This window comes from Rhipicephalus microplus, chromosome 10 (assembly GCF_043290135.1).
Source record: "Rhipicephalus microplus isolate Deutch F79 chromosome 10, USDA_Rmic, whole genome shotgun sequence".
Lineage (NCBI taxonomy): Eukaryota > Metazoa > Arthropoda > Arachnida > Ixodida > Ixodidae > Rhipicephalus > Rhipicephalus microplus.
The window spans coordinates 84,666,266-84,680,901 of NC_134709.1; positions in this window are offsets into that span (position 1 = coordinate 84,666,266).

Genomic DNA, 14,636 nt, shown 5'->3' on the forward strand with positions numbered 1-14,636 from the left:
ATGTGTAGAGGCTAGTCTACCTCCCTCTTGGCTAAAATGCCTTCTGAGTTTGACAGTTCTAAACGTAACTCGTGAAATAAAGAGTAGTTTGCACTACACAGTGTCCCGAAACCTATATTTTGCCCGGTAACATGAATACCGGGCTCAGTGGTACTTGAAAGCAAAATTTCAGGTTAAATAGCGTTTATATAGGCATCGATTTTGAAAACAGACATTTACAGGCACCTATACGAATTGAGGCTACAACGCCCGAAATAGGTATATATAGGCACTATAAAAGCACTATAAAAGCTCTCCTCGCCCTCTAATTTGTGCTCACGTGTCAAAATGACACGATATGAGCACAAGAAACGAAACAGGCGTTTGCATATAATTCGGCTATAGTCATAACACTGTATATCCTTAATCAAGCATAAGACGCACGGTCTGCCTGCTCCAAAGCTTGCTACAAAAAGATTTGTCTACCACTCCTTCGGCTCAACAATTATTTCATCTGGTTATCCTGTGAAACAAATCCGTTGTAATAGAGGGCAGTCCCCATACTTGAGATACATACTATTGCTATTTGCAACTGGCCATTTGCTGATGCGCCATTCCATGCTGTGGCTGACTCGTGCCTTCCTTTCTACATTCTACGCCACGCCGTTTCTTATAGGTTAGTGTGCTTGGAATAAGCGTGCCTGTTTAGTGTAGAACGCCTGTCCGTTCACAGTATTGCGGCCTGGCTGCCCGCATTTTCAAGGCATTCTACGAAACACGAGATGCAACAAAAAAGACGCGTACATCTACCCACACGACGAGCTGGAGTAAATGTGTCGCAGGGAGGTGAGGGTATCGGTTGAATGTTGCGTAATTGAGTATGGTTTGTAAAATGCTTAATTGTCATTTCGACTTCATTATTTCTATTTATTGAATGAAGGAGAAGCGCTTCCCTCAACGAGCGATGTGACACTGTTGTTGGGTTGTACCACACTGCTGCTTGAAGGTACTGTTGCTTCCATCGCATCTACACGAGTCAAGAAAAGCGTCAAGTCAAACAAAAGGCATGTAAAGACGCATTTGACTGAATTCGAAACGCGCGATCTGGTGCCTACGTATAACGGTTAGCTGGTGAACGGCTGTGCAGCACGAGAAGTTAGTTTTTTACTAGCAGACGCTGCCTGCAACGGTCTTCAAGTTAATGTTCTCTCAATGACGTTTCGTTTGATATTCATGAAAGCACGTTAGAGAGTGCTTGCATGACTGTTAGTCGTGATGACGTCACGTGAGTCAATAGTGATCAAGTCGGTTGGCCGAGTCATAAGTATACCATTACTGCTCTCTCACAGACGTTTCGTTCGATATGCATGAAAACAGGTTAGGACAGCGCGTGCGTGTGTGATAGACGTGATGACGTCACATGAGTCACTAGTATTCACGTCGCTAGGCCTAGTGAGAGCATTCAAGTTATTACTCTCTCAAAGACATTTCGTTTGATATGCATGAAGACAGATTTGGACACCGCGTGCGTGGGTGTCAGGCATGATGACGTCACGCCAGTCACTAGTGATGACGTCACTGAGCCTTGTGACAGCGTTCAAGTTATTACTCTCTCAAAGACATTTCGTTTGATATGCATGAAGAGAGGTTTAGACACTGCGTGCGTGGGGGTCAGGCATGATGACGTCACGCCAGACACTAGCGATGACATCACTGGGCCTTGTGACAGCGTTCAAGTTATTACTCTCTCAAAGACATTTCGTTTGATATGCATGAAGACAGGTTAGGACACCGCGTGCGTGGGTGTCAGGCGTGATGACGTCACGCCAGTCACTAGTGATGACGTCACTGGGCCTTGTGACAGCGTTCAAGTTATTACTCTCTCAAAGACATTTCGTTTGATATGCATGAAGACAAGTTAGGACACCACGTGCGTGTGTGATAGGCATGATGACGTCACGCCAGTCACTAGTGATGACGTCACTGGGCCTTGTGACAGCGTTCAAGTTATTACTCTCTCAAAGACATTTCGTTTGATATGCATGAAGACAGGTTTGGACACTGCGTGCGTGGGTGTCAGGCATGATGACGTCACGCCAGTCACTAGCGATGACGTCACTGGGCCTTGTGACAGCGTTCAAGTTATTACTCTCTCAAAGACATTTCGTTTGATATGCATGAAGACAGGTTAGGACACCGCGTGCGTGGGTGTCAGGCGTGATGACGTCACGCTAGTCACTAGTGATGACGTCACTGGGCCTTGTGACGGTGTTCAAGTTATTACTCTCTCAAAGACATTTCGTTTGATATGCATGAAGACAAGTTAGGACACCACGTGCGTGTGTGATAGGCATGATGACGTCACGCCAGTCACTAGTGATGACGTCATTGGGCCTTGTGACAGCGTTCAAGTTATTACTCTCTCAAAGACATTTCGTTTGATATGCATGAAGACAAGTTAGGACACCACGTGCGTGTGTGATAGGCATGATGACGTCACGCCAGTCACTAGTGATGACGTCACTGGGCCTTGTGACAGCGTTCAAGTTATTACTCTCTCAAAGACATTTCGTTTGATATGCATGAAGACAGGTTTGGACACTGCGTGCGTGGGTGTCAGGCATGATGACGTCACGCCAGTCACTAGTGATGACGTCACTGGGCCTTGTGACAGCGCTCAAGTTATTACTCTCTCAAAGACATTTCGTTTGATATGCATGAAGACAGGTTTGGACACCGTGTACGTGGGTGTCAGGCATGATGACGTCACGCCAGTCACTAGTGATGACGTCACTGGGCCTTGTGACAGTGTTCAAGTTATTACTCTCGCAAAGACATTTCGTTTGATATGCATGAAGACAGGTTTGGACACTGCGTGCGTGTGGGATAGGCGTGATGACGTCACGCAAGTCACTAGTGATGACGTCACTGGGCCTTGTGACAGCGTTCAAGTTATTACTCTCTCAAAGACATTTCGTTTGATATGCATGAAGACAGGTTTGGACACTGCGTGCGTGGGTTTCAGGCATGATGACGTCACGCCAGTCACTAGTAATGACGTCACTGGGCCTTGTGACAACGTTCAAGTTATTACTCTCTCAAACACGTTTCATTTGATATGTATGAACTCAGGTTAGACGCTGCGTGCGTGGGTGTCAAACGCGATGACGTCACACGAGTCACTAGTGATCACGTCACTCTGCCGATTGACAGCGTTCAATTTATTAGCCTCTCGAAGACGTTTCGTTTGGTATACATGATGGCAGGTTAGACATTGCGTGCGTGGGTGATAGGCGTGATGACGTCACCTAAATCACAAGTGATCAAGTCAGTTGGCCGAGTCATAGGTAACACGTTATCGCTCTCTCAAAGACGTTTCGTTTGGTATGCATGTCGGTAGGCGAGTAAATAACGTGCGCGGGTGATATTTGTGATGACGTCCCCTGAGGAACTGGTTATCAGGTGACTTGGCCGAGTTTTAGGTATCAAGATCCCGCCCTTTCAAAGACGTTTCATTTGATATGCATGACGGAAGGTTAAGACAGTGTGTGCGTGGGTGATATGCGTGAGGACGTCACCTAAGTCATTCGTGATGAGATCATTGGCCTGGTTAATAAGTATCAAGTTATTACTGTGTGGACGGCTTTTCCTTTGATATGCATGTCGAAGGTGTGAATAGTGCTTACGCGGGTGATGGGCGTGATAAAGTCGCGCGAGTCGCATTGTGTCACTAGTGACTCATTCATGGCTTTTCCCTGGTAAATTCACTCCAAAGCTATTCACTCCACGCATTACCGAAAATTCTGGGTCGTTTTGAAGTCACAATGTCATCAGGATTAAATTCACTGGCGTCTGGATTAAATCGGCTGGCGGTTGGATTGATTTCAATGGCACTTGGATTAAAATGAATGGCACCTAGATTAATTTCAGTGGCGGCTGGATTAAATTGACTGGCGCCTAGATTAATTTGGCTGGCGCTTGGATTAAATTGAGCGGGAAAACCTGTTGAAGAAGCCAGAAATCATTGAACCCAGGTGTCGCGCTGCGACACCCTGCTCAATGAGTTTTTGTAAACGACTTATGATTTACAAAAGGTCTTGCTTTGGGACAAGTTGATGCACACTTGGTGCAGATGACTGAGGTGCAACAAATATTTCGGGAAACAGGAGGAGCAGAAGAGAGGTAAGAACAGCGCCAATCTTACACTGTTCTTATTCCTCTTCTGCTTCTCCCGTTTCGCGAAATGCTTGTTGCGCCACAGTCATCTGCACCAAGTTATGAATTAACCAGGCTTTGTCCAAGTTTTTAAGGACATTGAAGAAGCGTCCTATGGACATATTCGTACATATATTTGGTTCATACACAACTGTGTTATAGGACACAAATGAAAGTTCGGCGACTACTTATATTCACTTACTTTGAGTTAAACGATCTAATTGACTTCAGTGTCCCACTCGCTCTTTCTTTATTCTACAGTCTCAATCACTCACACCCATGTTTCTGCCCGGCTCCTCGCAGATTCGTTTATGGGAGTAACAATGTGAAAAGCTACAATTTCCCGTTATGGCAAGCCATCGACACTTTTGTCTACTATACGGACAACATGGTGTCCATACCGCCGCCGGGCTGGATCACGGCTGCCCACAAGCATGGCGTAAAGCTCTTGGGTAAGCCCAACGTGTGTACAGTGCAGTCCACACTTAAAGTCACCATGACAGGGTAACCTGATGATTCGTAGTTTTCCAGCAAAGAATAGTACTACAGGTTTTCCCGCTCAATTTAATCCAAGCGCCAGCCAAATTAATCTAGGCGCCAGTCAATTTAATCCAGCCGCCACTGAAATTAATCCAGGTGCCATTCATTTTAATCCAAGTGCCACTGAAATTAATCCAACCGCCAGCCGATTTAATCCGGACGCCAGCGAATTTAATCCTGATGACATTGTGACTTCAAAACGACCCAGAATTTTCATGAATGCGTGGAGTGAATAGCTTTGGAATGAATTTAACAGGGAAAAGCCATGAATGAGTCACTCGTGACACAATGTGACTCGCGCGACTTTATCACGCCTATCACCCGCGTAAGCACGATTCACACCTTCGACATGCATATCAAAGGCAACGCCGTCCACACAGTATTAACTTGATAATTATTAACCAGGCCAATGATCTCATCACGAGTGACTTAGGTGACGTCCTCACGCATATCACCCACGCACGCACTGTCTTAACCTTCCGTCATGCATATCAAATGCAACGTCTTTGAAAGGGCGGGATCTTGATACCTAAAACTCGGCCAAGTCACCTGATAACCAGTTCCTCAGGGGACGTCATCACAAATATCACCCGCACACGTAATTTACTCGCCTACCGACATGCATACCAAACGAAATGTCTTTCAGAGAGCGATAACGTGTTACCTATGACTCGGCCAACTCACTTGATCACTTGTGATTTAGGTGACGTCATCACGCCTATCACCCACGCACGCAATGTCTAACCTGCCATCATGTATACCAAACGAAACGTCTTCGAGAGGCTAATTAATTGAACGCTGTCAATCGGTAGAGTGACGTGATCACTAGTGACTCGTGTGACGTCATCGCGTTTGACAACCACGCACGCAGCGTCTAACCTGAGTTCATACATATCAAATGAAACGTGTTTGAGAGAGTAATAACTTGAACGCTGTCACAAGGCCCAGTGACGTCATCACTAGTGACTGCCGTGACGTCATCTCGCCTAAGACTCTCGCAAGCACTCTATGATGTGCCTTCATGCATTCAAACAAAACGTCTTTGAAAGGGTAATAACTTGAATGCTGGCACTAGGCCGCGTGACGTCATCACTAGTGACTCACGTGGCGTCATTACGCCTATCACACGCACACGCAGTGTCCAAACCTGTTTTCATGCATATCAAACGAAATGTCTTTGAGAGAGTAATAACTTGAACGCTGTCACAAGGCCCAGTGACGTCATCACTAGTGACTTGCGTGACGTCATCACGCCTATCCCACACGCACGCAGTGTCCAAACCTGTCTTCATGCATATGAAACGAAATGTCTTTGAGAGAGTAATAACTTGAACGCTGTCACAAGGCCCAGTGACGTCATCACTAGTGACTTGCGTGACGTCATCACGCCTATCCCACACGCACGCAGTGTCCAAACCTGTCTTCATGCATATCAAACGAAATGTCTTTGAGAGAGTAATAACTTGAACGCTGTCACAAGGCCCAGTGACGTCATCACTAGTGACTGGCGTGACGTCATCATGCCTGACACCCACGCACGCGGTGTCCAAACCTGTCTTCATGCATATCAAACGAAATGTCTTTGAGAGAGTAATAACTTGAACGCTGTCACAAGACCCAGTGACGTCATCACTAGTGACTGGCGTGACGTCATCACGCCTGACACCCACGCAGGCGGTGTCCTAACCTGTCTTCATGCATATCAAACGAAATGTCTTTGAGAGAATAATAACTTGAACGCTGTCACAAGGCCCAGTGACGTCATCACTAGTGACTTGCGTGACGTCATCACGCCTATCCCACACGCACGCAGTGTCCAAACCTGTCTTCATGCATATCAAACGAAATGTCTTTGAGAGAGTAATAACTTGAACGCTGTCACAAGGTCCAGTGACGTCATAACTAGTGACTGGCGTGACGTCATCACGCCTGACACCCACGCACGCGGTGTCCTAACCTGTCTTCATGTATATCAAACGAAATGTCTTTGAGAGAGTAATAACTTGAACGCTGTCACAAGGCCCAGTGACCTCATCACTAGTGACTGGCGTGACGTCATCACGCCTGACACCCACGCACGCGGTGTCTTAACCTGTCTTCATGCATATCAAACGAATTGTCTTTGAGAAAGTAATACCCTGAACGCTGTCACAAGGCCCAGTGACGTCATCACTAGTGACTGGCGTGACGTCATCATGCCTGACACCCACGCAAGCACTCTGTAACCTGTCTTCATGCATATCAAACGAAACGTCTTTGAGAGAGTAATAACTTGAACGCTGTCACAAGGCCCAGTGACGTCATCACTAGTGACTGGCGTGACGTCATCATGCCTGACACCCACGCAAGCACTCGGTAACCTGCCTTCATGTATATCAAACGAAACGTCTTAGAGAGAGTAATAACTTGAATGCTCTCACTAGGCCTAGCGACGTCAATACTAGTGACTCATGTGACTTCATCACGTCTATCACACACGCACGCGCTGTCCTAACCTGTTTTCATGCATATCGAACGAAACGTCTGTGAGAGAGCAATAATGTTATACTTTTGACTCGGCCAGCCGACTTGATCACTATTGACTCACGTGACGTCATCACGACTAAGAGTCATGCAAGCACTCTCTAATGTGCTTTCATGAATATCAAACGAAACGTCATTGAGAGAACATTAACTTGAAGGCCGTTGCAGGCAGCGTCTGCTAGTAAAAACTAACTTCTCGCGCTGCACAGCTGTTCACCAGCTAACCGGTATACGTAGGCCCCAGATCGCGCGTTTCGAATTCAGTCAAAGGCGTCTTTACATGGCTTTTGTTTGACGTGACGCTTTTCTTGACTCGTATAGATGTGATGGAAGCAACAGTACCTTCAAGCAGCAGTGTGGTACAACCCAACAACAGTGTCACATCGCTCGTTGAGGGCAGCGCTTCTCCTTCATTCAATAAATAGAAATAATGAAGTCGAAATGAAAATTAAGCATTTTACAAACCATACTCAATTATGCAACATTCAACCGGTACCCTCACCTCCCTGCGACACGTTTACTCCAGCTCATCGTGTGGGTAGATGTACGCGTCTTTTTTGTTGATTCTTGTGTTTCGTAGAATGCCTTGAAAATGCGGGCAGCCAGGCCGGAATACTGTGAACGGACAGGCGTTCTACACTAAACAGGCACGCTTATTCCAAGCACACTAACCTATAAGAAACGGCGTGGCGTAGAATGTAGAAAGGAAGGCACGAGTCAGCCACAGCATTGAATGGCGCATCAGCAAATGGCCAGTTGCAAATAGCACTAGTATGTATCTCAAGTATGGGGACTGCCCTCTATTACAACGGATTTGTTTCACAGGATAACCAGATGAAATAATTGTTGAGCCGAAGAAGTGGTAGACAAATCTTTTTGTAGCAAGCTTTGGAGCAGGCAGACCGTGCATCTTATGCTTGATTAAGGATATACAGTGTTATGACTATAGCCGAATTATATGCAAACGCCTGTTTCGTTTCTTGTGCTCATATCGTGTCATTTTGACACGTGAGCACAAATTAGAGGGCGAGGAGAGCTTTTATAGTGCTTTTATAGTGCCTATATATAGCTATTTTGGGCGTTGTAGCCTCAATTCGTATAGGTGCCTGTAAATGTCTGTTTTCAAAATCTATGCCTATATAAACGCTATTTAACCTGAAATGTTGCTTTCAAGTACCACTGAGCCCGGTATTCATGTTACCGGGCAAAATATAGGTTTCGGGACACTGTGTGGTGCAAACTACTTTTTATTTCACGAGTTACGTTTAGAACTGTCAAACTCAGAAGGCATTTTAGCCAAGAGAAAGGTAGACTAGCCTCTACACATGTATACCATCCATGTCGCGTCGTCTGCTAAGCCTCTTTCCAGTGTGCGCTCAGATCCGTAGGGAGCAGGAGGTGCCTCTGTGCAGCGGCAAGAAGATGAAGAATGAATGCGAAACTGTGGAGAGTCATCAGGGGAAGTAAGGAAGTAGAGTGCAGATAAAAAAAGAATATCCATGTAGTTTTTGTTTTTTGTTTGTCATTTACATGTGGTGCTTCACTGGGTCACCTGAAAATATTTATTTACGCAGTGGAAAATGTTGCCTGCCCAATGAAAATGTTTGTGTCACTAGAAATTTTAATTTGATCATTAGAAGCGGCGAAAGCATAATCTCAGGAGGTGAGCTTGAAACCTTCGCCGCTAACTCTAAGAAGACTTCGTAAGTCCAATTTCTTCCCCGCTATTGGTATGAAATTCACTCGGAGCTGGAGCATCACACGACGTGCATGAGCACGTCATGCGCGCGTAACCTACACTCGCATGAGATGCCCATGTCAGCCCGTGCGTGCAAGCGGTGTTCTGCCATCTCGATGTTCTTTTGTATTGTACTGCGAGTTTTTGTGGGATGGATCCCTATCCGCGCGCACGTTTGGAGAGGCTGGCTTGGATAACGTATCCTTAGCCCGATACACAGCGTCACACCACTGAAACTTCTGTAAGGAACGATGCACCAAAACCACGATGCACCAAAACCATGAGATGAAGGCTTCACCTTCATCTCATGGGCATGCGCCCCAACATGGTGAAGGTTATAGAATGGTCCTGCCTATGTCAAAGTAGTACGTGACACTGCGAGAACTATTTGAGACAATTTGTACAAACTGTTGCCTAAATAGAAGCATGAAAGTTTACAAAAATGTTAGAACACACAGGCGAAATCTATTCGCCTTATTTATTTAATTTCATATCGAGAAAGACACGGGACTAAGGTGCCTCCATTTTGTTTTCGTTGGTGTTCTCGCAGTTTGCGCATTGTGTCGGGGCCAGCATTCACAACGCTGGGCGTGGTTTTGGTGCATCGTTCCTTACAGAAGTTTCAGTGGTGTGACGCTGTGTATCGGGCTAAGGATACGTTATCCAAGCCAGCCTCTCCAAACGTGCGCGCGGATAGGGATCCATCCCACAAAAACTCGCAGTACAATACAAAAGAACATCGAGATGGCAGAACACCGCTTGCACGCACGGGCTGACATGGGCATCTCATGCGAGTGTAGGTTACGCGCGCATGACGTGCTCATGCACGTCGTGTGATGCTCCAGCTCCGAGTGAATTTCATACCAATAGCGGGGAAGAAATTGGACTTACGAAGTCTTCTTAGAGTTAGCGGCGAAGGTTTCAAGCTCACCTCCTGAGATTATGCTTTCGCCGCTTCTAATGATCAAATTAAAATTTCTAGTGACACAAACCTTTTCATTGGGCAGGCAACATTTTCCACTGCGTAAATAAATATTTTCAGGTGACCCAGTGAAGCACCACATGTAAATGACAAACAAAAAACAAAAACTACATGGATATTGCTTTTTTTATCTGCACTCTACTTCCTTACTTCCCCTGATGACTCTCCACAGTTTCGCATTCATTCTTCATCTTCTTGCCGCTGCACAGAGGCACCTCCTGCTCCCTACGGATCTGAGCGCACACTGGAAAGAGGCTTAGCAGACGACGCGACATGGATGGTATACATGTGTAGAGGCTAGTTTACCTCCCTCTTGGCTAAAATGCCTTCTGAGTTTGACAGTTCTAAACGTAACTCGTGAAATAAAAAGTAGTTTGCACCACACAGTGTCCCGAAACCTATATTTTGCCCGGTAACATGAATACCGGGCTCAGTGGTACTTGAAAGCAACATTTCAGGTTAAATAGCGTTTATATAGGCATAGATTTTGAAAACAGACATTTACAGGCACCTATACGAATTGAGGCTACAACGCCCAAAATAGCTATATATAGGCACTATAAAAGCACTATAAAAGCTCTCCTCGCCCTCTAATTTGTGCTCACGTGTCAAAATGACACGATATGAGCACAAGAAACGAAACAGGCGTTTGCATATAATTCGGCTATAGTCATAACACTGTATATCCTTAATCAAGCATAAGATGCACGGTCTGCCTGCTCCAAAGCTTGCTACAAAAAGATTTGTCTACCACTTCTTCGGCTCAACAATTATTTCATCTGGTTATCCTGTGAAACAAATCCGTTGTATTAGAGGGCAGTCCCCATACTTGAGATACATACTAGTGCTATTTGCAACTGGCCATTTGCTGATGTGCCATTCAATGCTGTGGCTGACTCGTGCCTTCCTTTCTACATTCTACGCCACGCCGTTTCTTATAGGTTAGTGTGCTTGGAATAAGCGTGCCTGTTTAGTGTAGAACGCCTGTCCGTTCACAGTATTGCGGCCTGGCTGCCCGCATTTTCAAGGCATTCTACGAAACACGAGAAGTAACAAAAAAGACGCGTACATCTACCCACACGACGAGCTGGAGTAAACGTGTCGCAGGGAGGTGAGGGTACCGATTGAATGTTGCATAATTGAGTATGGTTTGTAAAATGCTTAACTTTCATTTCGACTTCATTATTTCTATTTATTGAATGAAGGAGAAGCGCTGCCCTCAACGAGCGATGTGACACTGTTGTTGGGTTGTACCACACTGCTGCTTGAAGGTACTGTTGCTTCCATCACATCTATACGAGTCAAGAAAAGCGTCACGTCAAACAAAAGCCATGTAAAGACGCCTTTGACTGAATTCGAAACGCGCGATCTGGGGCCTACGTATACCGGTTAGCTGGTGAACAGCTGTGCAGCGCGAGAAGTTAGTTTTTACTAGCAGACGCTGCCTGCAACGGCCTTCAAGTTAATGTTCTCTCAATGACGTTTCGTTTGATATTCATGAAAGCACATTAGAGAGTGCTTGCATGACTGTTAGTCGTGATGACGTCACGTGAGTCAATAGTGATCAAGTCGGCTGGCCGAGTCAAAAGTATAACATTATTGCTCTCTCACAGACGTTTCGTTCGATATGCATGAAAACAGGTTAGGACAGCGCGTGCGTGTGTGATAGACGTGATGAAGTCACATGAGTCACTAGTATTGACGTCGCTAGGCCTAGTGAGAGCATTCAAGTTATTACTCTCTCTAAGACGTTTCGTTTGATATACAGGAAGGCAGGTTACCGAGTGCTTGCGTGGGTGTCAGGCATGATGACGTCACGCCAGTCACTAGTGATGACGTCACTGGGCCTTGTGACAGCGTTCAAGTTATTACTCTCTCAAAGACGTTTCGTTTGATATGCATGAAGACAGGTTAGGACACCGCGTGCGTGGGTGTCAGGCGTGATGACGTCACGCCAGTCACTAGTGATGACGTCACTGGGCCTTGTGACAGGGTTCAAGTTATTACTCTCTCAAAGACATTTCGTTTGATATGCATGAAGACAAGTTAGGACACCACGTGCGTGGGTGTCAGGCGTGATGACGTCACGCCAGTCACTAGTGATGACGTCACTGGGCCTTGTGACAGCGTTCAAGTTATTACTCTCTCAAAGACGTTTCGTTTGATATACATGAAGGCAGGTTACAGAGTGCTTGCGTGGGTGTCAGGCGTGATGACGTCACGCCAGTCACTAGTGATGACGTCACTGGGCCTTGTGACAGCGTTCAAGTTATTACTCTCTCAAAGACATTTCGTTTGATATGCATGAAGACAGGCTTGGACACAGCGTGCGTGTGTGATAGGCGTGATGACGTCGCGCCAGTCACTAGTGATGACGTCACTGGGCCATGTGACAGCGTTCAAGTTATTACTCTCTCAAAGACATTTTGTTTGATATGCATGAAGACAGGTTAGGACACCGCGTGCGTGGGTGTCAGGCGTGATGACGTCACGCCAGTCACTAGTGATGACGTCACTGGGCCTTGTGACAGCGTTCAAGTTATTACTCTCTCAAAGACATTTCGTTTGATATGCATGAAGACAGGTTTGGACACAGCGTGCGTGTGTGATAGGCGTGATGACGTCACGCCAGTCACTAGTGATGACGTCACTGGGCCTTGTGACAGCGTTCAAGTTATTACTCTCTCAAAGACATTTTGTTTGATATGCATGAAGACAGGTTTGGACACTGCGTGTGCGTGTGATAGGCGTAATGACGTCACGTGAGTCACTAGTGATGACGTCACGCGGCCTAGTGCCAGCATTCAAGTTCTTACCCTTTCAAACACGTTTTGTTTGATATGCTTGAAGGCACATTATAGAGCACTTGCGTGAGTCCTAGGCGAGATGACGTCACGCCAGTCACTCGTGATGACATCACTGGGCCTTGTGACAGCGTTCAAGTTATTACTCTCTCAAAGACATTTCGTTTGATATACATGAAGGCAGGTTACAGAGTGCTTGCGTGGGTGTCAGGCATGATGACGTCACGCCAGTCTCTAGTGATGACGTCACTGGGCCTTGTGACAGCGTTCAAGTTATTACTCTCTCAAAGACATTTCGTTTGATATGCATGAAGACAGGTTTGGACACAGCGTGCGTGTGTGATAGGCGTGATGACGTCACGCCAGTCACTAGTGATGACGTCACTGAGCTTTGTGACAGCGTTCATGTTATTACTCTCTCAAAGACATTTCGTTTGATATGCATGAAGACAGGTTTGGACACTGCGTGTGCGTGTGATAGGCGTAATGACGTCACGTGAGTCACTAGTGATGACGTCACGCGGCCTAGTGCCAGCATTCAAGTTATTACCCTTTCAAAGACGTTTTGTTTGATATGCATGAAGGCACATTATAGAGTGCTTGCGTGAGTCCTAGGCGAGATGACGTCACGCCAGTCACTAGTGATGACGTCACTGGGCCTTGTGACAGCGTTCAAGTTATTACTCTCTCAAACACGTTTCATTTGATATGTATGAACTCAGGTTAGACGCTGCGTGCGTGGGTGTCAAACGCGATGATGTCACACGAGTCACTAGTGATCACGTCACTCTACCGATTGACAGCGTTCAATTTATTAGCCTCTCGAAGACGTTTCGTTTGGTATACATGATGGCAGGTTAGACATTGCGTGCGTGGGTGATAGGCGTGATGACGTCACATAAGTCACAAGTGATCAAGTCAGGTGACCGAGTCATAGGTAACACGTTATCGCACTCTCAAAGACGTTTCGTTTGGTATGCATGTCGGTAGGCGAGTAAATTACGTGTGCGGGTGATATGGGTGATGACGTCCCCTGAGTCACTGGTGATCGGGTGGCTTGGCCGAGTTTTAGGTATCAAGATCCCGCCCTTTCAAAGACGTTTCATTTGATATACATGACGGGAGGTTAAGACAGTGCTGCGTGGGTGATATGCGTGAGGTCGTCACTTAAGTCACTCGTGATGAGATCATCGGCCTGGTTAATAAGTATCAAGTTATTACTGTGTGGACGGCGTTTCCTTTGCATGTCGAAGGTGTGAATCGTGCTTACGCGGGTGATAGGCGAGATAATGTCGCACGAGTCACATTGTGTCACGAGTGACTCAATCATGGTTTTTCCCTGTTAAATTCACTTCAAAGCTATTCACTCCACGCATTCCCGAAAATTCTGGGTCGTTTTGAAGTCACAATGTCATCAGGATTAAATTCGCTGGCGTCCGGATTAAATCGGCTGGCGGTTGGATTAATTTCAGTGGCACTTGGATTAAAATGAATGGCACCTGGATTAATTTCAGTGGCGGCTGGATTAAATTGACTGGCGCCTAGATTAATTTGGCTGGCGCTTGGATTAAATTGAGCGGGAAAACCTGTAGACGTTCTATTACGCCTACACAGTTATAAAGAGTTGGCTGTAAAAGAATCGGCGCAAAAATAAACCTAAATGTCACCTGCTGTACATCTTGCCCGCCACCGACTTTTGCTGCATTTTGAGCGTTGCTTCTTTGACTGCGTACAATTGAAGTTCTCCCAATGCAGCATTTCGTCCATTCGAGTTGCGTCTTACTGTCCCTACCGTCACAACCGGTTGACATCTGCAGATGTCATGGGGCCATCACCTGTTGTCATCTGTACTGTC